At 40.6% G+C, this 26,366-nt stretch overlaps 1 protein-coding gene and 1 pseudogene across 1 annotated transcript in view; both read right to left on the bottom strand.

Annotated features, from left to right (window-relative positions):
- LOC149242068 (uncharacterized) overlaps positions 1–26,366 on the bottom strand; it is a 62,466-nt gene that overhangs the window by 24,677 nt on the left and 11,423 nt on the right. The window lies entirely within an intron of this gene.
- LOC149242069 (presenilin-like protein At2g29900) lies at positions 11,603–12,656 on the bottom strand (annotated as a pseudogene).

Below are 26,366 nucleotides of genomic sequence, written 5' to 3'. Positions count from 1 at the left end.
ACAGGTTCTCAGCCTTTAGGGAAGGAGAAACTCGACCTCAAAATCTGGTACTACTCGGCCTGTTAAGCAATATATATTCGAACCTCTGAATCAATGATTTTAATTCGGTTTTCCCATAGAGGTAAATTCGGCCTTCACTAAATATGAATTTGGTCTTCAGAATGAGCAATAAGCTATTGTCAAACTGAGGTCTTTTCAGCCCTCTTGAAGTTACCCTCTTACTAAGACCTTTCAACCCTATCACAGCTTTGGCCTAGAATTGTATCTCTTTTAGGGCAGATTAGAGTATAGTATAGATCATATAGGCTGTATAGAACATAGATCTTCGAGGGCACAAATAAAAGACAGATCTTTGCTGCATTTTGGAATATATTCATCCTTCTTACAACCAGAACTGGACTACGGCTTCTAGGGATAATGACAGAACAAGCCCTAGAGGATAACTTGAAAACAGGTTGGCTTCTTCAAGGCTGCTCTTTCACCCGCGCTCTGATACCATATTGATTTACCAAGACCTTCTAGTCTGATAATCACTTCTAATGATTTCTTAATTTAATCCTTTTTGTTTTCACATTTATCATTAAACAATTACACAGATCTCAACAATAGAATAATAATAGTAGAATCATAAAGAGACAGCCAAACATAAGAGACACTAAATTTTACCCTAGGAAAACCCAACCTCGATAAAAATCCAGCAACCTTTTATTAGAGAAATTGTCCAATTCAACAAGAGATGCAATCTGATTTTTCCAGTCAAATAAAGTCAAACTTCCTAGTCAACAAACCCCAGTCAAACTTGGACAAATGGAGATAATTTCAACTTCCTCAACTTTGGGCCTCCTGCCCAAAACTTCAGTCTGCTACCCAGAAACTTGTTCAGTTGCCCAGAATTTCAGTCTGCCCACGTGTGAGATCAGCGAAAGTCAAACAGAGATGGAACAGACTTAAACAGATTATGTTCTTCTTCACTTCTTTCTCCTTCGTATGGGGAACAGTGTTGAAATTTGGTACCGGAGGACAGGTGGTTCCCTAAGGCTTTGATCTTTGGCCTAGGGAAAGTGTCCAAAAGTATTTAATTTTTTCTCCTAAAGTGACTTTATAATTTTTATAAAGTCAAATCTAATTTAAAAGTGACTTTAAGTGATAAAGTTACTAAAGTCTAATTTTAAAGTGACTTTAAGTGATAAAGTTACTAAAGTCTAATTTTGAAGTGACTTTAATAAAGTCAATGTAAAATTAGAAAGGAAAAGTGATTTTGGAAATAAATGACTAAGTGGGTCTTTATTAAAATGGGGTGAATTAAAAAATAGAAAGTGAGATTTAAATGAGCATTTAATCTTAGCCCTAGATGTCAATCTATTTCAGCCATTGGATTTAAGGATTCCCCAAAAGTCACTTAGGGCTAGATTAAAGGAGGAAAAAGTGGAAAAAGTCATTCATTCTTTCATGAACAGATTGGGAAAGGGAGAGCAAGAGAGCAAGGGAGATTTCTGGACAGTGAAGAGAAGGAGTCAGCAGCGTGGCACACATTCCAACGTAGCATTCCAGCGAGTCCGTACAGCTGAGTTAGCACACAGTGAAAGGCAGGTTTTGGGCACGATTTTCTAGAAAGGCCGTACAGCAGTTTTGGCTCAAGTTCCAAGGAGGCCGTACAACAAGTTAGCACAGAAATCGAGGAGCAGAAAGTCTGAAATTTGCTGGCACGTTTTTCAAGGGAGGTCGTACAGCAAGTGGTTGTACCTTGGCACACATTTCTAGGCAAAAATCCGTACATTGTACTGCTGTTTTTTCTGCACAGAAATCGAGGAAACCGTACAATAGCATTTATGGCAGCTTGCATGCTTTTCTAGGCAAGCCGTACAACAGCATTTAACACTGAAATTTGGCACAAAAATCGAGGAGGCCGTACAGCATTTATTGTTGTTCTATTTTGTTGTTTGCAAGTTTTTCCAGTTGGCTGTGAGGCATGGAAAACGAGATAAGTTGTAAAAGTTTTCTTGCTGATTTTTTGTTGAATATTTCTCTTATTGTAAAAACATTTTCCAGAAATAAGGAGGAGCTTTCAAACTGGTTTTCCCCAAGAGTTGTAGGGGGTTTTTCCAGGGTCACCTTGACCAAAAATCACTGTGCTTAAATGTGTTGAATGGCTGTTTGTATGTGCTAATATTATTTCTGCATTTTCCAGCGTTCTGTAATTTTTCCAGAATTTGTGTTTTCAGCAAAATTTATTTTCCAGTTGTTGAATGTATGTATATGGGAAAGGGCATTTAACTATTTTGGAGAAATAAGGTGAAACTGAAAACCAGGGTGGGAAATGAGAAATTTCTACATGGTATCGGAGCTTGAGTGTTGAAGTGCAGTTTGGGACAGCAAGGAGGAAAATTACAGCCTACTGATTTTTTCACTCAGAAAATTCCAGCGAACTGATTTTTCACAAACAGCAGTTTTATCTTTACTACAGCAGTGCTATTTTTCAGTTTTAGGACAACAGGATGTCATTGGGATTGAGGGTGGAGGATAGGTTGGATGGGCATACCAATTACAGCGTTTGGAAGGAGAGAATGCAGAGTATCTTTGAGGAGGCAGAAGTCTGGGACATTATGGTGCATATCACATAGAACCCTGTTGTTGTGCCTACCGATGCCACTCAGTTGGTTGCTTATAATAGAAATAACAACAAGGGTAAGAGACTAATTCTAGACGGAGTCAAAGACCATTGTGTTCCTCGTGTGAGAGGAAAGAGAAATCCCATGAGATGTGGACAGCATTGTCCAATCTCTACCAGAGTACCAATGAAAACCAGAAAATGGTCCTAAAGGAGAAGCTGAAAACCATTAAGATGGGTAATGATAGTGCAGCTGGATATCTCACAAAGATTACTAATGTGAGAGATGAGTTGACAGCAGTGGGAGAGGTCATTCCACCCACAGAGTTAGTGCGGATTGCAGTGAATGGCCTCCCCCGTTCATGGATGAACTTTGTTGATGGGGTTTGTGCATGTGAGACCCTTCCCACATGGGAGTGGTTTTGGGATGATTGCATTCAGACAGAGATTAGGAAAGGTCAGCTTGGGGCAGCCAAGCCAGTTGAGCAGGATGAGGATGTAGCACTGTTGGCAGGAGACAAAAAAGGAAAGGGAAAAAGCAGGCTTCCACAAGCAATGGTGGGGACAAAGGCAAAGGTAAAAGTAAACAAGGTAACTCACAGAAGGACTATTCCAAGGTGAAGTGTTGGAATTGTCAAAAGATGGGACACTATGCAGTTGTGTGTCCGGAGAAGACGAAGAAGAAGGGCAGAACCAGAGCTTGGCAGCTTCAGCAGAGGTTGAGGACTTTGCAGATCGTTTTGACCTGGAGTTTGCGTTCATTGCGTGTGAGTCCTCTAGTGCAGGATCACTTGCCACACCGGTTCAGAGGGAGCATTCTTTTCCCTTGATTAACGGAGCATATTCGGGTATCTGGTATGTGGACAGTGGGGCTTCACGTCACATGACAGGAGTTTGTGAGTACTTCTCAGAGCTTTCAGAGAGTGGCACTGATATAGAGGTAGTACTCGGTGATGACAGAGTTGTTAAAGCAGTCGGTGTGGGGACACTGACATTTTAGAGGGAATCCAAACCTCCCTTGAAGGTGTCAGATGTTCTTTATGTGCCAGGGATGAGAAAGAACCTCATATCCGTCTCAGCTTTGGAGCACAGAGGATATGAGGTACTGTTCAAGGGAGGACAGGTGTTGATGTATCCCAGGGGCACTCCAGCTGATTCAGCTAGAGTGATAGGTGTATGCCATGCAAAGGTGTACAAGTTTGCATTCCAGCCCTTTTTGGCATTGAGCAGTAGTACCGACAGCAGAGCTAGCAGTTCTGAGCTGTGTGAGATTTGGCACCGCAGGATGGGGCATATGTATCATGGAGTCTTGAAGACCTTGCGGGAGATCACTACAGGTGTGCCAGATTTCAGTACTGATCACTTTGATACTTGCAAAGGATGTGAGATGGGCAAGTTTGCCAAATCCCCTTTTCCCAGCGGTGACAGCAGAGCCATTGGGATATTTGATTTGATTCATTCTGATGTGAGGTTTCCTTGAGTGGATATGAGTACTATGTTTTATTCATTGATGATCACTCCAGGAGGACCTGGATTTATTTCTTGAAGACCAAGAGTGAGGTCTTCAAGCGGTTTCAAGAGTTTAGAGCTCTTGTGGAGACACAGACAGGTCGGAAGATCAAGTCCCTGAGGTCAAACAATGGGGGAGAGTACACCCTTGGAGAGTTTGTTGACTATTGTGCGGAGGCAGGCATTAGGAGGGAGTTCACTGTTCCTTACAACCCCCAGCAGAACGGGGTTGCGGAGAGGAAGAACAGATCCATCGGAGGCGCTGCCAAATCCATGTTACATGATCAGGGGTTGCCATTGTTCTTGTGGGCAGAGGCCTGCAACACAGCTATTTATTTGCAGAACAGGAGTCTGCATCATGCCTTGGGGCACATGACTCCGGAGGAGGCTTTTTCTGGGAAGAAGCCTGATATTGGTCATCTTCGTATCTTTGGGTGCATTACATACTCCTACATACCCAAGGAGAAGAGGACCAAACTAGAGCCCACCGCAGACAAGGGTATCTTTGTGGGCTACAGTGAGACCTCAAAGGCCTTTCGGATTTACATTCCTGCACAGAGGAAAGTTGTTGTCAGGCGGGATGTGAAGTTCGAGGAGGACAGGGCCTTTAGGAGGTCACGGGAGTTAGAGTATCTGGATCAGCCAGACCCTCAGCAGCAGTTGAGTCAGTCACAGGGATCAGGAGGATCCGGAGGTACATCTATGAGGATGTCAGGTCCGTCAGTGAGCAGTGGCTCGCCGAGCCAGAGGGGTGGTGCTCCGGGCAGCATGCAGAGCAGTTCACTAGGGAGTCCACTGATGGACAGTTCACACGGTACCTCAACTTCTACAGGTTCAGGTGCAGGCAGGAGGACAGCAGACAGACAGTCAGGAGTTCAGGCTCCTGATGATGATGAGGAGGAGGAGTTTCATTCTCCAATGGGAGAAGTGCGCTCAGGGAAGAGGAAGCCCAAGTGGCTTCAGAACACTTTGAGAGATGCCACATCTGTTGCTGACCCTAAGAGGTCGGTCAGAGAGAGTAGACCACCTGAGAGGTTTTGTAGCTATATGGCAATGACTACCAGCATCCTTGACTCTGAGCCTTCTAGCTATGAGGAGGCAGCTAGCCAGCAGGTCTGGAGAGAGGCCATGCAGGAGGAGTATTCTTCTATCATGAAGAATGATGTTTGGGAGGTGGTGCCGAGGCCTGAGGGCAAATCCGTGGTTACTTCCAGATGGCTTTACAAGGTAAAGCATGCTGCAGATGGCAGCATTGAGAAATTCAAAGCAAGGTTTGTGGCTAGAGAGTTCTCCCAGGTAGAGGGAGTTGATTATGAGGAGACCTTCACTCTCGTGGCTCGATATACTTCGATCCGCTCCATTATATCAATAGCAGCAGAGATGGGTTGGAAGATCCACCAGATGGATGTGAAAACTGCATTTCTCAATGGCTTCATACAGGAGGAGGTGTGCATTGAGCAGCCACAGGGCTTTGAGGTGCATGGGAAGGAGTCCCGTGTGTGCAGACTAAAGAAGGCCCTTTATGGCCTGAAGCAAGCTCCCAGAGCTTGGTACTCCAGGATAGATACATACTTGCAGGGGATGGGTTTCACAAAGAGTGAGGCAGATCCGAACCTTTACTATATTGTGATAGGTGAGGAGCCTCTCATTCTGGTGCTGTATGTGGATGACTTGGTCATTACAGGTGCAGAGAGACTCATAGAGCACTGCAAGAGAGATATTGCGGCGGAGTTTGAGATGAAGGACATCGGCTTGATGCATTACTTTTTGGGTTCGGAAGTGTGGCAAGAGGAGGGGCATTTCTTCCTGGGGCAGGGGAAGTATATTGTGGACATCCTTGGCAGATTCCACATGGAGGATTGTAAACCCATGTCGACACCGATGATCACCAACTGGAAGAAGCTTCATGCTTCAGATTCCAAGTTGGTGGATCCCACATTGTACAGGCAGCTGATTGGTTCCTTGATGTATTTGGTCAACACTAGACCAGATATTTGTTTTGCAGACAACACGATGAGTCAGTTTATCGGTGAGCCTAGGAAGGTTCACTGGGTGGTTGCAAAACACATTTTGCTGTACTTGCAGGGGACAGTGGATTATGGTCTGGACTACAGGCAGGGGGATGGAATGAGATTGGCAGGTTATACTAATTCTGATTGGGCAGGTTGTGCTTCTGATAGGAAGAGCACTTCAGGGTGCTGTTTTGGGTTGGGTTCGGCAATAGTGTCATGGTTCAGTCGGAAACAGCAGTCAGTAGCATTGAGTTCAGCGGAAGTAGCGTATATGGCAGCCAGTCTAGCTAGTTGTGAGGCCATCTGGCTTCGCAAAATGTTGTTTGGCTTATTTGGTCAGCCGTTGAGACCTTCAGTGATTTACTGTGATAATCAAAGTTGCATTAAACTCACGAAGAATCCAGTATTTCATGACAGGTCAAAGCATATCGGGATCAAATATCATTTCATCAGAGACTATGTTCAGAAGGGAGCTGTGAAGCTTGAGTATATTCCCACTGATGAGCAGGTTGCAGATATTCTTACCAAAGCCTTACCACGGGGCAAGCATGTCTACTTAAGAGAAAAAAAGGGTGTGGTGAGGAACACCTTTGTCGGTAAGAGGGAGTGTTGAAATTTGGTACCGGAGGACAGGTGGTTCCCTAAGGCTTTGATCTTTGGCCTAGGGAAAAGTGTCCAAAAGAATTTAATTTTTTCTCCTAAAGTGACTTTATAATTTTTATAAAGTCAAATCTAATTTAAAAGTGACTTTAAGTGATAAAGTTACTAAAGTCTAATTTTAAAGTGACTTTAATAAAGTCAATGTAAAATTAGAAAAGAAAAGTGACTTTGGAAATAAATGACTAAGTGGGTCTTTATTAAAGTGGGGTGAATTAAAAAATAGAAAGTGAGATTTAAATGAGCATTTAATCTCAGCCCTAGATCTCAATCTATTTCAGCCATTAGATTTAGGGATTCCCCAAAAGTCACTTACGGTTAGATTAAAGAGGAAAAAGTGGAAGAGGTCATTCATTCTTTCATGAGTAGATTGAGAGAGGGAGAGCAAAAGAGCAAGGGAGATTTTTGGACAGTGAGGAGAAGGAGGCAGCAGCTTGGCACACATTCCAAGGCAGCATTCCAGCAAGTCCGTACAGCTGAGTTAGCACACAGTGAAAGACAAGTTTTGGGCACGATTTTCTAGAAAGGTCGTACAGTAGTTTTGCCTCAAGTTCCAAGGAGGCCATACAGCAAGTTAGCACAGAAATCGAGGAGCAAAAAGTCTGAAATTTGCTAGCATGTTTTTCAAGGGAGGTCGTACAACAAGTGGTTGTACTTGGCACGCATTTCTAGGCAAAAATCCGTACATTGTACTGCTGTTTTTTTGCACAGAAATCGACGAAAACGTACCACAGCATTTATGGCAGCTTGCACGCTTTTCTAGGCAAGCCGTACAGCAGCATTTAACACTAAAATTTGGCACAAAAATCGCGAAGGCCGTACAGCATTTATTGTTGTTTTGTTTTGCTGTTTGCAAGCTTTTCCAGTTGGCTGTGAGGCACGAAAAACGAGATAAGTTGTAAAAGTTTGCTTGCTGATTTTTTGTTGAATATTTCTCTTACTGTAAAAGCATTTTCCAGAAATAAGAAGGAGCTTTCAAACTGGTTTTCCCCAAGAGTTGTAGGGGGTTTTTCCAGGGTCACCTTGACCAAAAATCACTGTGCTTAAATGTGTTGAATGGATGTTTGTATGTGCTGATATTTATTTCTGCATTTTCCATCATTCTGTAATTTTTCCAGAATTTGTGTTTTCAGCAAAATTTATTTTCCAGTTGTTGAATGTATGGATATGGGAAAGGGCATTTAACTATTTTGGAGAAATAAGGTGAAACTGAAAACCGGGGTGGGAAATGAAAAATTTCTACAAACAGTAACAAATGTATTTTTATGATCTGAATTGGTGCTTTGAAGTGGAGAATGAGTAGCCTTCAAATGGTGAATTCATGAGGTCGAAAAGGTGTGTCTACACACAGAGCCGACTTGTACTACTTGAAGGGCCAACTTGACTTTTGGGGAAAATGTAATTTTCAAAATTGAAATGGAGTTGTCTATAATGCGACTTTTTGGAGATTCCGGTGACGGAATCCGGCAGAAGAAATTGAGGTAAATCTTGATTTGTTGCAGTTAAAATGGTTTTTTAACTGCATATTTGGATTCAGCACCCTGGAAAACCCCTGGGACGCTTTCATTGTGCAGAAACTAGCTATCAAACTTGCAATTCCAATAAATTCCTGCCGGATTTCGACCGGAAAAACCCGCCGGAAAGGCTTTCAAAAAGTCGCGTTATAGACAACTGCAATTGAAATTCCCTCTTTTGAAGCCAACTTAAAATTCATATTTATATTTATTGTTTCTTTCATATTTCATAGGGCTAGGCCAATTATGAAGAGTGACCATAGCTACAAAATTCAACAAAAATGAATAGAAGCCTTAATAAACAGTAAGATTCCTTTTTCGAAAACGAGTATAAAATCCAACAGCAATATAATAAAATCACAATGATCTAGGATTAACTGCTTGATGTAACAAATATTGCATTTAACCAATAATCAAACCAATATTGTTGTAGCATCACAGTTCAGTAAAATGAGATCACTGTAAATATGCAATGTCAAATCCAGAAGTTCTTATACTAGTTTTACTGTCTACTGAACCTACACTAATCTTACTACCACGGGGAGACAAGTTCCCTTTTTGTGGGCAAATGTAGAATCTGTGAATCACTCTTACTTTAAAAACCACACCTCCTTCTAAGGAAAACCCCAAAACCATTTTACCCCTTAACTGCAATGTTACTTGCTTCAGGGTCTGAAACTCCTTCTTGTGGACAACCACAAATGTAGAACCTTAATTTCAACTGTGGGATCACTTAACTTCATGGACCGAGGTCCAAAACCCTTCTTCCAATGGCCTCAGGATTTGGCCGCAGGAGTAGAACTGTCTTGCCTCAGGATTTGGCCGCAGGAGTAGCGCTATCTTGCCTCAGGATTAGGCCACAGTAACAGGGCCAAAACCTCAGGATTAGGCCGCAGGAGCAGAACTCTCTTGCGTCAGGATTAGGCCACATTAAAGGATTGAAACCTCAAGGTTAGGCCACGGGAACAAGGCCAAAATTGCCTCACATAAATTGTCGAATTCTGCGTCAGGATTAGGCCACAGAACAGGGTTGAAACGTCAAGATTAGGCCGCGGGGACAGGGCCAAAATTGCCTCAGAGAAATTGCCGAATTCTGCCTCAGGAAGATCCAAACTGCCTCGAGAGACCCTTCAGATTCTTCCTCAAAACATACCCGCAGAGCCTCAGGAAAGATACCGAGTTTTTTTTGTCTCAGGGTTGCCACCAAGCTTTGTTGTTTATTCCAAATAGATGAATCTCACGTTTTCCAGACCAAAACGGAAGATAAAAGAAAGATTTTAGTGGAAAAAGGGGTCGTATAACCCTCGGAGCCACAGCTCAAGAAAAATAGATGTATTTGCTCCAATTCAATATGATGCTAATTTGGTTCCAACTCTCCTCTATTTATCTGTGTTGCACGGGTACCCGCACCCGGGGGTAGGGTTCTCGAACCCGTCCCGGGTTCCCGCACCCAAGTACCGGATTCAGGTACGGGTTCTTCCATGAAGAACCGGGTTCTTCAAAAAAAAAAAAATTGGGTTCTTTTCCTTTAACAGGTTCTTGGGTTCTTGGGTTCTTCGAGTTCTTCAGGTTGGGTTCTTTGGGTTTTTCGGGTTCTTTGGGTTCTTCATAAAAAAAACTATATTAAAAATTTAATTTTCAAATAAATTTTTTTTATTGAAATTTAAAAAATAATTTATAACAAAGGTAAAACTTATAACAAAACCTAAAAAACCCTAAATCAATTCTTGTAAATCAATTTGGAATGAAACATTCTTCCACGGTCCTTACCATCAAAACCTGTGTTGCATGGGTACCCGCACCCGGTTTTTTAAGTTTTTTACAAGTCTTGTTTTTTAAGAATTCTTGTAAATCAATTTGGAATGAAACATTCATTCCCGAGCCAAATAACCATCAAATTATAAACTGTAAATGCACACATACAGGTTCAGACATTTTCGGTCAAATAGAAAGTAGGATTGAGACCAGCCATAAGCTGTAATCAGCTGACGCTGTTAAATGGCGAAGGGCTATTTTGGACAATGGCTAAATTAAGTATCAAAATCTGCCAATTTCTCACAGCATTCTGATAACATCATGTTAAGATTAAAACTAGAAAAATATGCCTAAATCATATATGGTCTCTACAGACTTGTACACCAAGTAATCTCTAAAAACTGCAAAGATATTTTATGTTTAGATAATTAATATTCAGGGAGAGCTTCGCACTCAAAGACAAACTATCCCTCAAGCCATCAGATGGCTACTGTGCATTTTATTGGGAAACAAAGACTGATAAGCGTGTTTTGTGGAAGGGTAAGGATGCCACTATTTTTGGGATTGCTTTACCACAAAGCACACCATGCATGGGGCAGGTGGATGATTAGACATCAAGAAAATTCTAGACCACTATCAGGTTGAGACGAATCTCCTATGAAAAAATTGTGTTTTTATATGGGGGAGACTAAACATTCAAAGCAAAGTTACAAGCTCAAGCTCCAGCCAGAATGAGCAATTTCAATAAGGAGAGAAGTTGTCTTGAAATTAGAGCAGGAGGCAGAAATGCTAACACTCCTTGGTTGTGTAGGAGGAAGGATCTGTACGACCACAGGCTGATTCATTGATAGGCATCCTTGCAAATGAACCTAAGCTCCATAGTTATTTTAAAGCCTGTGTGTGACAAAATTTGTCCCAAGTTTCACCAAAATAGCTGAGTCTAGCATTTATCCTAGTATGTATTATGAATTTTCAGTGTTAGTAGTAGCCTTGAGCTCTCTCACATAGCTGTCACAGTGTCATGGTTACATGGAAAAGATTCAAAAGAACAGTTTTTTGGTGATAAATTTTGAAATTTCAATGTCAATGTTGAATGTTCAATGATGTGCATGTTTAAATGATTATCATTAAAGTTTTCTTGTTTAAAGTTGAAAAAATATACAAATTCAAATCTCATATATATTATTAACTAGCAATTGTCCCAAAAGGTACAAAGAGAGGCCGATAAGATTATTAAATTGGAATTGTTGAATTTTTCTATAAGAGTTAATTGGTTTGTGGAAAACCTTGTTTTCTTGGACTAGATCATTGTGCAATTATCTTTCTAAACGCTCTTTGTCGTTTGATAAAATAATCAGAATACTGTTTTCAAATTTCCATAGATTTCCTCTTGCAGTAAATTTCAAATACAAAATCAAATTACAGAGTATATTGCTTTGCCGAAGGAAATGATAAGAATAGAATACAACATAATCAATGCTATTTGTGCTGAATTTATCAGTTTACAACAAAGAAAATTTGGCTTCCCTTGTCAGAGCTGAGTTGATTTGTGGCCTCACGATATCCAGCAGTCTATTTAAGGGTATTCAAGCTAAGTGCAACTTTGGGGATTGGAGTTATTCTGCTCTAATATCAAAAAAGAAAAAGGTGAGTCGTGATCTGAACCACGAAAGCTTCCATTACAAGACGAGTTAAGAAATAAAAAATTACACCCAAAGAAATTCAAACAGGGAAAGCAGGCAAAGCCTTCTGACAGAAGGCCAACAGAATCAATGTTACACCGAGGCCTGCTATTATGGCAAGGTAGCATGTGTAAACTGTCATGTAATCATACATAGCTACCCTTCCAACCAATACGCTGTAGAATATGAAGTCACCCAATCCCAGTTTAATTGCACCAAATGCAGAAAGCCCAATCCCATCCCGTTGGTATGTATCTGTGTGTGTAGAATCTTCAATCCCATTTGGGTGCGGCCTCCCCTCACTATCACTATCAGTTTGGGTCAATAATCCTTGTAGTGTAGAAGGCAATGGCAAAGAACCCACTTGTTGATTCACATATGTGGAAGGAGTCCTCACCTGGTGATTTACGAGGAGAACTGATTCCTCTTCCGCTGGTGTCTCTGTGTCTCCTTGAACACAACTCCTCTCCGCCTCTTCCTCCTCTGTGACAGCTATTTTGAAACCCTGAATAGAATCCTCATGAGGTAGCAATGCAAAAGCAGAGGCAGTGCTCTCATCGCATCCTGAATTCAAGGATTTCAATAATGCAGATCTCGAACCTGAACTTGTTGGTTTCTTCCAAATGTTTCCCATTTGTTGTTGCGGGAGGGCTTTTTCTAATCTTTGCACGGATGGAGGAAGGGAAGGGTTTATCAAAGCTTCTTCTTCTTCTTCATTTTCAGTAGCTAGAGGGCGACTGCGAGGAAGAAGCACATTTTCATTTTCACGCTCGGGGACAGCGATGTGGGGTTTTCTCGTAACAGGGCGAGCCTCATAAATCAAAGTAGGGATTTCCTCATCTCTTGAAATAGCGAGCTCTACCAAAATTTTGAGAGGGCCACCAGGGATGAGAACAGCAATAACATCATATACTGCCATTGCAACAGGCATCACCAACAAAGTCCACTCGAAGAGCATAGTAAACCAAAATGCAATAAGCATGCCTATGAGTACCAAGTAACCCTGGGTGAAAATTATGGGCACTTTGCACAGGGAAACAAAAAACACCCCACAACAGCAAAATTAAAAAGCACAACCCCAAAAGTAAAGCAGTGAATGGGTATAGAGAAAGCTTGCACCAAAAGCACGGCCACGCCCCCACCCATATAACCCAACACAACGAATGCTGCAAAACCCATGTAAAAACAAAGAAACTTCGTGCATTTGTAAATGAAAAGGCATACCAACAAGAACGTGACCACTGTGACAACAGCTACAAATACAAGGGTTAGTATGTCTACAGGAGTCAATTTTGGTTATTTCTGAATCCAGGTTATTAATTTTGCGTCCCTTACACTCCAATGAGGCTGACTGTGTTCCCGCCTGATCTACTGCCTTACCTGGGCCTCTCATTGCCTTAGCCTTTTCCTTTCCATTTTCTACAACATTCGGAAAACCACCTTCCCTTTCAATTAAATCAAAGGCGGACTTCTTTGCCCGGGTTTGGTTGTCTAATTCAATATTTTTAATACCGTCTTCGCTTTTAGAAATATTAAAGTCCTATCCTGAAAGTTTCACTGTTCTTAGTTTCCTAATCGGCTCATCCAAGTCCTGAGGAAACCCCGGACCAGTTTCTGTATCAAAAGAAACTGTTAGCTGTTGTTCTTTGATGTGGTCGAAATTTTTGGAATTATTTTCTGGCTCCTTAATGCTGAGAGAATTGAACCTGTCAAAGGAGGCCCCAAAGTGCTTATGTTCCCCAAACATTTCCAGGCACAGATGGCATGACCACCATCTGTAATTAGGCCTAACTAAAGGTGGAAGCGGAGGCTTTTGCCCTTCTCTTAGACTGTCCTCGAGTAGGCTTTCAGACAATGGCCAGCATTTCCTTATGTCCACACTTCTAACTTTTGCAACATATTCACTGTATATCCAAGAACCATGAACGCAATAATTAAAGGGCAAAGAAGATTCATTTTGAACTGTCAGCTGCTATCATTTTTATGAAACAATCAATGGTTAAAAGCAACAAAGAGAGAGTATAGGGCATGCGTTAACCTACCGTATGGAGAAACCTTCGCATAGGACGCTTCTGCCGTTAATTTTTCGATGGAGGTCTTGGGAAAAAATAGCTAGATTTCTGAAGGTCGCAAAACCATGATCAACTTTGTCAAGATTCCGACGGTGAATACGAATTTCAGATAAAGCGTTCTTGACTGCAGTTGCTGGCCAATTAGATTCCGTATCAATCTGTACATTTTGCAGGTTCAGAAATGGTCGACTGCCATTTGGAGGAATTTTGTCCCCACCCATAGATGGTTCAAGAACACTAGGTAATACTCCACTTCGATTGTACTCTCCTACTGCTTTCTGCGTAACTGAAACCCTGTTCTTTAAAAGGCACCCGAACGACCCTACTTGTCATTAGCCTGCCCAACCATAACATATCAGCATTGACAGTTTGTGTGAATCTGGTATTTTAATGAAGTCCACGGTAGTCCCATTATCGGGCATTCAAGTGTCAGACGAATTCTGCAATGCCGTCAAAATATGATCCCAAAATTTCAATATCTGAGAGAATAAGAATACATCCTGCAAGATAAATCTATATCCCTGCCCTAAAATGGAGTATGAATGTTAAGCCTATAGAAACAAGACATCCCGTTGTAAAACAAAAGTATCGGAATAAATTTATGGTGGAAACCCTGCAAGATTTGTTTACAGGAAAGGTTTTACTAGGGCGTGTTCAGGCAAGGTTTCACAACGGCAATACTGAAAAAAAAAAACAAAAAGGTTTCACAAGCGCGATGAAGCCCGTGACCGTGGCCCAAAGCAGCACATAAAGGCGGAGAGAAGCTTTGCAGGAGGGGGTCGATCCGTATTTTCTGTGGCCCAAAGCAGCAGCACAATACAAACGCAGAAAAGAAAAGGAATCAAAAGAAAACAGATTAACATGAGTCGGTGAAAATAAGAGAAAAATGAAGAGAAGGATGGCTCACCAGGTAAGAATCGGAAGATTGTTCATCATATATGAGAGTGGCGAAGAAAATAAAGATGATGACCAATTAAGGAGATGATAGTGACCAGGTTCAATGCACAGCAGGGGAAAAGAAGGCAACTCTACCGATATTTGAAAAAAGCAGTCAAAGCGCAGTGCATGCTTGCCAGATGCGCGGGACTTCAAATCAATGGTTGAAAGTGTCTCACCTGATCGAACGAAGCAAAGTAAAAGTGTTGACAATTGTTGATACATAGGAAGACCTATCGGCCTAATTATATATTTATAATTTATAAAATATAATTATTAAAATTTAATATTATTATATTACCCGACGAACCCACGCACCCTGTTTCCAAAAATGTCGTCCCCATACCCGCACCCACGTTTCCTGGCAGCATAGCTATTTATAGATTCCTTCATGGGCTCCCAAATGTGAGGGGTTGTGAACACAACCCCCAATTTTGGGTTATTTTTTCCCAGCCAACCAGCATTTACAAAATGTTGCCCCAACATTGAAAAATTTGGGTTTTATCCCCTTTATCAAGACTATATAGCCTGCGGGTTTGGATAGGCTATTTTGTCCTTCCATAGGAAATTAATTCATAGGGGAGCTCATAAATTTTGGATATTGTTATCTCTTCATGTATTTGTAATTCAATATGATTTTATCAATTCATTCGCATTATTGAGTTTCCATGTATATTTGATGCACTCTTGTTGATAATCTCTTGCATACTAGTTTATTGACTGCTAATAACATAAAAAGAGTTTAAAGCAGCTCAATATTGATTCTCTGATGCCAATTAAATAATTTAATTTTGATACCCTTTTACGGTGAGGCCAATCAGTGTCTGCCTTTATCTTACTTGGCTGTACCTTAAACAGCTGATGAAATAATGTGTCCCAGAAATTGGACTTCCTCACACCAAATGATCATTTGGACATTTTGAATAGAATAAGTTTTCTTCTAAAACTCTTTTATTTGTTCCAAATGTTTGAAGTATTCGTTCCATGTTTTATTGCAGACAAGGATATCATCAGAGAACACTTGGACAAACTTCCCAAGGAATGGCTGAAAGAGTGAGTTCATGACATTGAAAAGTTGTTGGGGGCATTTGTCATGTTTTGAAAGCAGTTTTTGCCATATTTTCAAGACAAAATCTAATTTCAAGATACCTAGAAAAGTATATGCAACCCTGTTATTCATCAAGCAGTTCATCAGCAAACACAATTGGGGGGCTATTTTCTATGGTTATTTTATTCAAACCATCGTAATCTATACATCATCTAAAGAATCTGTCCTTTCTTACTAATATCAATGGGGCTGAGCATGGATTTCTAGTCTTGTTTTATGACACCACATTTTAGCAAATCTTGAGTTAAATATTGTATCTCAGTTTTATGATTATGAGGGTACAAATGGGGTTTGATGTTAGCTGATGGAAAACTTAGTTTTAACTCAACTGTGTGTTCAACCTCTCAAACTGTGGGTAGCTTCATAGGTGGGTCCTGAAAACTTCTTTATGCTTGTCGATGGCTTCTTTGTTGTCTTCATTTTGAACAAGAAGTTCAGCCAGAAGTGCCTCCATTGAGAAACAATGGATTAAATAGGTTGGTACTCCCTTGCAAATCAATTTATTTGAGGGTGCTTGAACTATTTTTTATTGAGTGGGGCTGGGGAAGGATGGGGGATCAAATCCATATAATCTGCATTTCCTTCCTTCACATTATTCATGAAATGTTCCTTCTAGTTTGTGGCATAGGTGCCTGGTTACATCAACCATTCTACTCTCAGTACTATGTCAACTCCACAAAGGGTAGCAGATAATAGCCTTGTTTCCAGATGGAAGTCTTGCAATGACAATTTTATTGTATGAAATCTACCCTAGCCTGCAATCATTTTGCCATCAGTAATAATACTTGGACATTTAAAAAGGTGGACAAATCTCCTCAGCCTCTTCTAGCTATATGAATGTCAATTAAACTATATTGCAGCAAACGCTGGTCCTGAGGCCGTTTCTGGGTGGAAACTGTACAGAAACACGCAAACCTAAGTTGGACGATACAGGGAAATGGGTACGAGTTTCCGAAACAGGCACGGGTATGAAACGTGACCCCCCAAATTTTGGAAACGATATATATATATTAGGACATTTAAGAAATGTTATGTGCAATCAAAAAACATAAATGATACATTATAATTTATTACATTTAAAGTTTAAACATTATGATTAAATTTACATCACATTTACTCATGAATCATCACATAATGAAAATAGCAATATCGGAATATCCAAAATCAACCTTTATTATATATCCAAATCTCAAAATCAGCCTTTATTATATATATGAGGCTACAAGTGCAATAAAGACTATGAGGCTGCAAGTACTATAAAGACAAAAGATTAATCCTCATCATCATAATTCTCATCAAAAATAGAAGCAGAAACATGCTCAACAGTGGATGGTGGTGTTGAAGAAGATGATTGAACAATTCCACCTCCAGGTTGGACCTCAATATTCAGGGCAGCAAGAGAGAGCTCCAAATCAGGACTTTCTGGATCCACATCCCATTCTTTAGAAGGATAACTGCTTTATTTTGGACCCCTACGAGATGGAAGGCGAAGGTTGGAGTGCACATAAACAAGATCCTGTGCCTTTTGTGAGCCCAACCTGTTGCGCTTCACAGAATGAATAAAACCATAAGTGCTCCAATTCCTTTCTGGTTGATGAAGAGCTTGCCACTTGTGAAAGAACACGAATGGCAAGGTTTTGCAAATGTACACCATTTGCTCCATGACAAATCCACCACCTAACTTGATTCACGGTGCTCCTCTCCTCCAAAGCTAATATATCCGAATATTCATCTAATCTTGTAGCAAAACTAGCAAATTCTTCCTTCACCTCCCTGTGAAAATTAGCTAGAAACATTCTCATAAGGGCTTTTTTCACCCCATTAGCCGCCTCTCTATCCTTATGGGGTGCCTTCCTCTTCCCATTGCTTTGAGCAATAAGCTCCTCATCATAAAATTTGGGGTTCAAGGCATGTGCTAAAGTGTGCAATGGAGTGTTGAAATTGTTCCACCTATCAACAATGATTTTCTTGACTAAATAAGTAAAATGATCATCAACAAACAAAAGTTGTGGAGACTCTTGTGAAATGATTTTCATAGTTTTCTCAACCATGGAATCCATGCCATCATATACCTCTCCTAAGAAAGGTTGGTCAGTGTCAATGTTCCAAAGCTCAAATGCAGGGGTTGTGAACTTTAGCAAGAAATTTATCTCGTTCCACCAGTCCTCATCAAGGCACAATCTACGCACCATATATCCCCACTCTGAATCTACCTGTCTCCACTCAGCCCAAAGTTGACTCACCACCATAGAAATTGATGCTTGCTTAACCTCAACAAGGCGGCGCAACATTAGGAAGTTTGAGGCATATCTTGTCTCGACAACTTTTAACAACTCTTATTTGGAGTACTCTCGAAATATTGCTTGATTAGATTCAAATTATGGACAATGCAAGGTATCCAAAAGATGTGGTCATGCCTCCCCTCAATAATTAAACCTACAGCTTTGAAAATTGGTGCATTATCCGTGATAACTTGCACCACCCTATTAGGTCCTATTTGTTCAATACATTTTATAATAAGATCAACAATGCACTGTGCATCTTTTACCTCTCTTGAGTAGTCTTCTGCCTTTAAAAACATTGCTCCTTTGGGGGAAGTGGCAATGATATTTATCAATGATCTGCACCTTATATTTGTCCATCCATCTGAGACTATGGTAACTCCAGAGCTACTCTAGGGAGAACGAATTGGCGATAAGATATCATCCACAAGCTCCTCCTCATTTTTGAGAAGCTGAGTTCTGACTTTCTCATATTTGGGCCCCTTGTACCCTTGAGGAGCTTTGTTAATTGCTTTATCATATCTTACCAGTAAGGAGAGCGAACAACATTGAATGGCATACCACATGCATAGATGCACCTAGCCACTCTGAAATCAGTTTCTTCTCTCACTTGCACATTCACCAATTTAGCAATTATGCTATCTTGAACTGAAGCAAATGCCCCTCTGGTATTTTTGGATGGTGGTTGTTCATGTTGTTGAGTGGCTCTCCTCTTCCTTGCTTCAACTACAATCCTTGGCTCAATGTTTGGTGGAGCTTGAGTAGCTTAACTAAGCTCTTTATGCCTTCTTTTAATTCCATCCGCGCCATCTTGCTCTCTTTGATATGCCCTCCTCGCCAATGGGTCTGTTGTTTTTGTGCAACATGCAATCTCGTCCTCCTCCATGCAAAAGATGTGCCTTCGCTCTTGGGTAGGAGCCCTTGTACGAATTTCTACAAAGATTACATCTCCATTCCCATGAGCCACCACCTCCACAATTTTGAAGCTTTTGAACATGCCTCCAAAGAGGATAATATTCAGCCCCTGGGTTAGACCTGGGGCTTGAACTTGCACCTTGGTTGGAAGCCACTGCTACAAAAAACACAACAAAAAAAACAAATTTGTAAAGAAAAAACATTTTTCATATATTTGGAAGGATAAACCATCAAAAAAAATAGAAAAAATAGTGTGAAAAAACTAAGAAAATGAATGCTTCTTACCCAAATTAATTTTTTGTAGCTAATGCTCCCCCAAAATGCCAAAAAAGACGAAAAATATGGTTGTAGCTGAGCCAAAATCCAAGAATGTCGTAGTCGAAAACTCCGCACTCTAAATCTGCTTGTGTAATCTCTTTCTCTTGCTACTGAAATCTCCTTTGCTCACTGTTGAAAACGCCCTAGCTGAAACCACTGCTCTCTTCCTCTTTTCTCCTTGCTAAAATCGTTTGTCTCCAAGTGAAATGACTTGCTCAATTCATGTGATGAGGGAATGAGGCGAGAGTCATTTTATAACTTGTGAGAGTCATCTAGAAGCATCCAAAAGATATTTTATTCGCCCAATAAAATAATAAAAACAAAAAAAGCAGAAAAGTCACAACTTAAAGGTGGAAATGTGGTCGTATGACCTTGAAACGCGTTTCAAGTAGCACTGGGCCACGTTTCCCCCATGTGAAACATGCTAGTACGGCTTGAAACATGTTTCCAGACCATACCAAACGTGTTTCCATGTTTTAGTTTCGTTTTGGCCCAGAAACGCCCTTGGGACCAATGTTTCTTGCAACATAGGCGGAAATGTGTTTCGTACGGCCTGGAAACGCGTTTCAAGCTGTATTGCCACGTTTCACGTGGCAGAAATGTGGCCCAGTGAGGCCCTGCATTTCCAAGTCGTACAGTCGAGTTTCCACCTTTAAGTTGTGTTTTTTCGCTTTTTTTAATTATTTTATTGGGCAAATAAAATATCTTTTGGATGCTTCTAGATGGCTCTCGCAAGTTATAAAAAGGTTGTTGCCTCATTGCCTCATCTCACAAATTCAGCAAGTCATTTCACTTGGAGACAGGTGATTTTAGCAAGGATAAAAAGAGAAAAAGAGTAATGGTTTCAACTTGGGTGTTTTCAATAGTAAGCAAATGAGATTTCAGCAGCAAGAGAGAGATTTCACAAGCAAATTTGGAGTGCGGAGTTTTGGCTATGACATTCTTGGTTTTTGGCTCAGCTACAACCATATTTCTCTTGTCTTTTGTGGCATTTTGGGGGTAGCTTCAGCTACAAAAAAATAATTTGGTTAAGAAGCATTCATTTTCTTAAGTTTTTTCCGACAATTTCTTCTATATTTCGAGGGTTTATGCTTCCAAATATATGAAAAACGTTTTCTCTTTACAGATTTGTTTTTTACATATTTTTTGCAACAATGGCTTCCATCAAGGTGCAAGTTCAAGCCCCAAGTCCAACCCAAGGGCTGAATATTATCCTCGTTGGAGGCATGTTCATAAGCTTCAAAAATGTGGAGGTGGTGGCTCATGGGAATGGCGATGTAATCTTTGTTGTAATTCGTACAAGGGCTCCTACCCAAGAGTGAAGGCACATCTTTTGCATGGAGGAGGACAGGGGATTGCAGATTGCACAAAAACAACAGACCCATTGGTGAGGAGGGCATATCAAAGAGAGCAACATGAGGTGGATGGAATTAAAAGAAGGCATGAAGAGCTTAGTCAAGCTACTTCTCAAGCTCCACCAAACATTGAGCTAAGGATTGTAGTTGAAGCAAGGAAAAGGAGAGTCGCTCAACAACATGAACAACCACCATCCAAAAATACCATAGGGGCATCCGCTTCAGTTCAAAATAGCAGAATTGCTAAATCGGTGAATGTGCAAGCGGGAGAAGAAACTGATTCTAGAGTGGCTAGGTGCATCTATGCATGTGGTATCCCATCCAATGTCGTTTGCTCTCCTTACTGGCAAGATATGATAAAGGCAATTAACAAAGCTCCTCAAGGGTACAAGAGGCCCAACTATGAGAAAGTCAGAACTCAACTTCTCAAAAATGAGGAGGAGCTTGTGGAGGATATCTTATCGCCAATTCGTTCTTCCTGGAGTAGCTCTGGAGTTAACCATAGTCTTAGATGGATGGACAGATACAAGGCGCAGACCATTGATAAATATCATTGCCACTTCACCAAAAGGAGCAATGTTTTTAAAGGCGGGAAACTGCTCAAGAGAGGTAAAAGATGCACAGTTTATTGTTGACGTTATTATAAAATCTATTGAACAAATAGGACCTAACAAGGCGGTGCAAGTTATCATAGATAATGCACCAGTTTTCAAAGTTGCAGGTTTAATTATTGAGGGGAGGTATGACCACATCTTTTGGACACTCTGCATTGTCCATAATCTGAATCTAATCTTAGAGGAGATCGACAATAAAGTTCCATGGATAAAGCAAATCACAGGGGAAGCAAGGGAGATTGTTAAATTCATCACCAACCACCACCAATCTCAAGCAATATTTCGAGAGTACTCCAAATTAGAGTTGTTAAAAGTTGTTGAGACAAGATATGCCTCAAACTTCCTAATGTTGCATCACCTTGTTGAGGTTAAGCAAGCATCAATTTCTATGGTGGTGAGTCAACTTTGGGCTGAGTGAAGACATGCAGATTCAGAGTGAGGATATAAGGCGAGTAGATTGTGCCTTGATGAGGACTAGTGGAGCAAGATAGATTTCTTGCTAAAGTTCACAAGCCCCTACATTTGAGCTTCTTCGGAATACTGACACTGACCAACCTTTCTTGAGCTTCTTTCATGGTATATGATGCCATGGATTCCATGGTTGAGAAAACTATGGAAATCATTTCACAAGAGTCTCCACAGCTTTTGTTTGTTGATAATCATTTTGTTGATTTAGTCAAGAAAATAATTGTTGATAGGTGGAACAATTTCAACACTCCATTCCACACTTTAGCACATGCCTTGAACCCCAAATTTGATGATGAGGAGCTTATTGCTCAAAGCAATGGGAAGAGGAAGGCAAACCATAAGGATAGAGAGGTGGCTAATGGGGTGATAAAAACCCCTATGACAATGCCTCCAGCGCATCTACACAAGGAGGTGAAGGAAGAATTTGCTAGTTTTGCTACAGGATTAGATGATTATTCAGATATATCAGCGTTGAAGGAGAGAAGCACCATGAATCCAGTTAGGTGGTAGATTTGTCATGGAGCAAAGAGTGTACATTTGCAAAACCTTGTCATTCGTGCTCTTTCACGAGTGGCAAGTTTTTCATCACCAGAAAGGAATTGGAGCACCTATGGTTTTATTCATTCTGTGAAGCGCAATAGGTTGGGCTCACAGAATGCACAGGATCTTGTTTATGTGCACTCCAACATTCGCCTTGCATCTCCTAGGGGTCCAGAATATAGCAGTGGTCCTTCTAAAGAATGGGATGTGGATCCAAAAAGTCCTTATTTGGAGCTCTCTCTTGTTGCCCAGGATATTGAGGACCAGGGGCCTAGAAGCGGAATTGGCCAATCATCTTCTTCAACACTACCATCCACTGTTGAGCATCCTTCTGCTTCTATTTTTTATAAGGATTAGTCTTTTGTCTTTATACTACTTGCAGCGTCATAGTCTTTATTGTACTTGCAGCCTCATGTATATAATAAAGGTTGATTTTGAGATTTGGATATATAATGAAGGTTGATTTTGGATATTCTGATATTGCTATTTTCATTATGTGATCATTCATGAGTAAATGTGATGTAAATTTAGAGACTTATAGGTTATACATTGACATTGGACAATTTAATCATAATGTTTAAACTTTAAATATAATAAATTATAATGTATCATGTATGCTTTATGATTTCACATAACATATATATATATATATATATATCGCGTTTCCCAGTTTCGAAAATTTGGGAGGGTCACATTTCATATCATCCAACTTATCAATAAAACCATGTGTGCTTCTTGAATTTATTAATATGGTAACATTTTGATTTTTTATGTAGCCCTTAAGTTTAAGGGTCTTTAGTTAGAGATCCTAGTTATTGCTACTAAGGAAATTTTTGGTTTTGCTTCCTCGTGATCAGAATCCATATTGGTTCAGGGAGTTGTCAAAGATGTTATATGTTGTACCTTCTCCCAATGTTGCAAACATCGACATTGGGATAAAATCGGCAAGGGTCTAGAAAACCAAAATATCGTAAAAATCGGGAAAATGTCGGTAAAATTCACCAAACGCCAGCTAGGCCAAAAAATCACAATTTCACGATTTTATCGCAATAAAATTGGGATGTTTGCAACACTAGCTTCTCCTTCGACATAGTATAGTATTTGGTTTTACAATAATGTCCTTCAACCCAATCCTCTTTTCATTCAAAGCATTTTTTTCCTCTCAATTCCTTTTTTTCTTACATAGTGTTACAAACTGGAGGAGGTGTGTATTTCGGTCTTCTTTCCAACGCTTTGAACAATATTTGTTGTTCCTCTATTATTTCACACTCATTCTTGTCGTGACCCATTCTTCTTCCACATCTATAAGGTCCATTAATTTAATTTTGTTCTAATTTTGTTACAAACATCACTCTGATAAACCTAGGACACAAATTACATGTACTTCAAAGTTCAAACTCCCAAATGTATTCCTCAATTTTCCCTAATACTTCTTTGGCTCATTATTGCCAGGACAACAGACTACTTCACATTCACCATGTGATGTATCTGTTGAAAATGGATGAGTTTTGTGCTCCTTGTTATAATTTTTTTTACCTCTGTAAGTATTCTTGTCCTAGGCTCACTTGTCAGTTCCGCAAGTACCTCTAAAGGTGTCAAAGACCTTAGCACAAATAAAGAAGGTACAACTATAGGTTACAACAATCTCTCCACCTATGGCAATGCACAAGAAAAGCATTCAGCTTAGTTCCTATTTGCAGAATAAGAGATGCCTTGAGTATGAAAAGCATTTGGCCTTTAGCAGGCACAACAGTTATAGGCAGATAGCGAGTGCATGCATGCCTCTAACACAGGGTTGCGAGGGAGCACCACCCCCCCTGGAACCTAATCCCGAAGCGTGCTCCGCTCGAAAGCGACATCGGGAGCACAAGCGAATTTCATGACCGCACTCTCTGGTTTTTTGGGAGCGAACAAGGGAGCGGTCAAGGAGCATTCGCTCCCGGAGCGAATCCGTGGGCGCTCCCGCATAAAAAATTTGCTCCCTGTGGGCGAAAAAGACGTGGTCACGAAGGGGAGTTTTTGGATGGAGGGGAGGGGCAAAAGAAATAAAAGGCCCTCCTCCCCTCCCACAATTCACCATTTGCATATGAGAGAGCAAGGAGAGGGCTTTTGGAATTGGAGCAAGAGTTGAGGAGGAAGATTGAGAGGGTTGCTTGGGAGCTTGAGGAGCTTGCAAGGGAGATTGGAGCTTAGGATTGAAGGCCAAAGAGGTAGGATCTAGACTCTAATCTAACATTTGTGTTTTTTATATGTTCATTGTTAAATGAAAATGTTGTCTTCTCTCTTTCAAGTTTCCCATTCTCATTCCTCCATTTTATTGCAGGCAAGAAACTATAACTCCACCAAAGTTCAAACAATCAAAACTTCAAACATCATGGCTATATGGCTTGGCATTCTCTTGATGTTGGTTCCTTTTTTGTTATTATGGTGTTGGAGAGTAGAAGGAGGACGGTTGATGAATAGGATGAAGAAGTGGGTAGTGGTGGAGTTGAAAATCCTGGAGAGGACAGGTACCTTGGTGAAGAAGTGGAGGAGGAGAGTGGAGATGATGAGGGCACAAAAACCAAATCAGACCAAACCCAATTGTGGAAATATGTTTCTAGCCCTAAAGGAGTGAAAGAGGGTGAAACCACTAATTTTACATGCCTCATTGCTAAAAGACTTACACAGGTTCATACACCGATGCCAGAAAGCATCTTTGTGGGAAAATGCCATGGGATGGAAATGAACAAATAGGAATCAAAACTTGTGGAAGTGTGTCACAACATCAAAAAGCCAAATACACAAGCGACGAGGAGGAAACCCGATACAAATCTAAAAGATCAAAGGCTGACTTTGAACATGACACCACTAGCCCACAATCACATAGACTAAGAACTCCATCAGCATCCTCCCATGGCAGTGGATATGGAGGCATAGGAACAAACATCCCTTTAAGGCGTAGAACCATATCAGATTTCCTTGACAAAGGGTGTAGGAATGATGTGGATTTAAAAATTTATTGGTTTCTCTATGCATGTGGGATACCATTCAATGTTCTTCGCTCACCTTATTGGCATGAAATGGTTTCCGCCATTAATGATGCCCCCAAAGGATACAAGAGCCCTAGGTATGACAAGGCTAGAACCGTGGGACTTGATCATGAAAAAGCAAAAATAGCACATGCTTTGGGTAAAATGACAAGTTCTTGGAATGAGCATGGGGTATCCATTGTATCTGATGGTTGGACAAATGTAAAAGGCAAGCCATTGATAAGTGTTCTTGACTAGTGGTGCAGTCTTCCTTTCAACATATGATTACTCAAAAAAGCTCAAGGTCGCCATCAACATTGAAAAACCATTACTTCAAACAATTGAAAGAATTGGGCCAAACAATGTCATACAAGTCATCAATGATAATGCTTCTAATTGTAAGGCAACAAGAGCAATTATTGAGGATAGATACCCCAACGTATTTTGGTTTGGGCGTTTGGTTCACACAATGAACCTTTTGATGCATGATATTATTAAGAACAAACACCCTCAATACAAACGGAATGGAGATTTGTACAAGACAGGCAAAAGAATGATAAAATTTATTACCAAGCATAGCAATACCCATGGGCTTTTCCTCAGTCACTCAAGTTTGGAGCTATTGAAGATTGCGAAGACTAAATTTGCTAGCTATTACCTCACCTTCAGACGCCTTTTGAAGGTAAGAGAATCATTGGCTAGCATGGTATCAAGTCAACACTGGCAGGTATTAAAGGACAAGGCCCAACCGCAGTTGACAAGCAAGGTTTTGAAGAGGTGGAGAACACTGCTCTTGATGGTCTGTTTTGGGCACGTGTAAGGGAAGTTTTGCAATTCACCAAGCCATTTATAACATGATTCATTTTGCAAATACATATGCACTAGTGATTGGGGAGGTGTATGAGCAGATGGATAACATGTCAGGGAAAATAAAAGATATTGTTCAAGAAAAAGATCCCAACTTGTACAATATTATTCACAAATTTGTGTGTGCAAAGTGGGATAAACTT

Source organism: Pinus tabuliformis, chromosome 8, assembly GCF_031772625.1.
Source record: "Pinus tabuliformis cultivar Carrire ecotype Pingquan chromosome 8, CPIR1, whole genome shotgun sequence".
Taxonomy (NCBI): domain Eukaryota; kingdom Viridiplantae; phylum Streptophyta; class Pinopsida; order Pinales; family Pinaceae; genus Pinus; species Pinus tabuliformis.
This window is presented reverse-complemented; position numbering and strand designations above follow the sequence as displayed.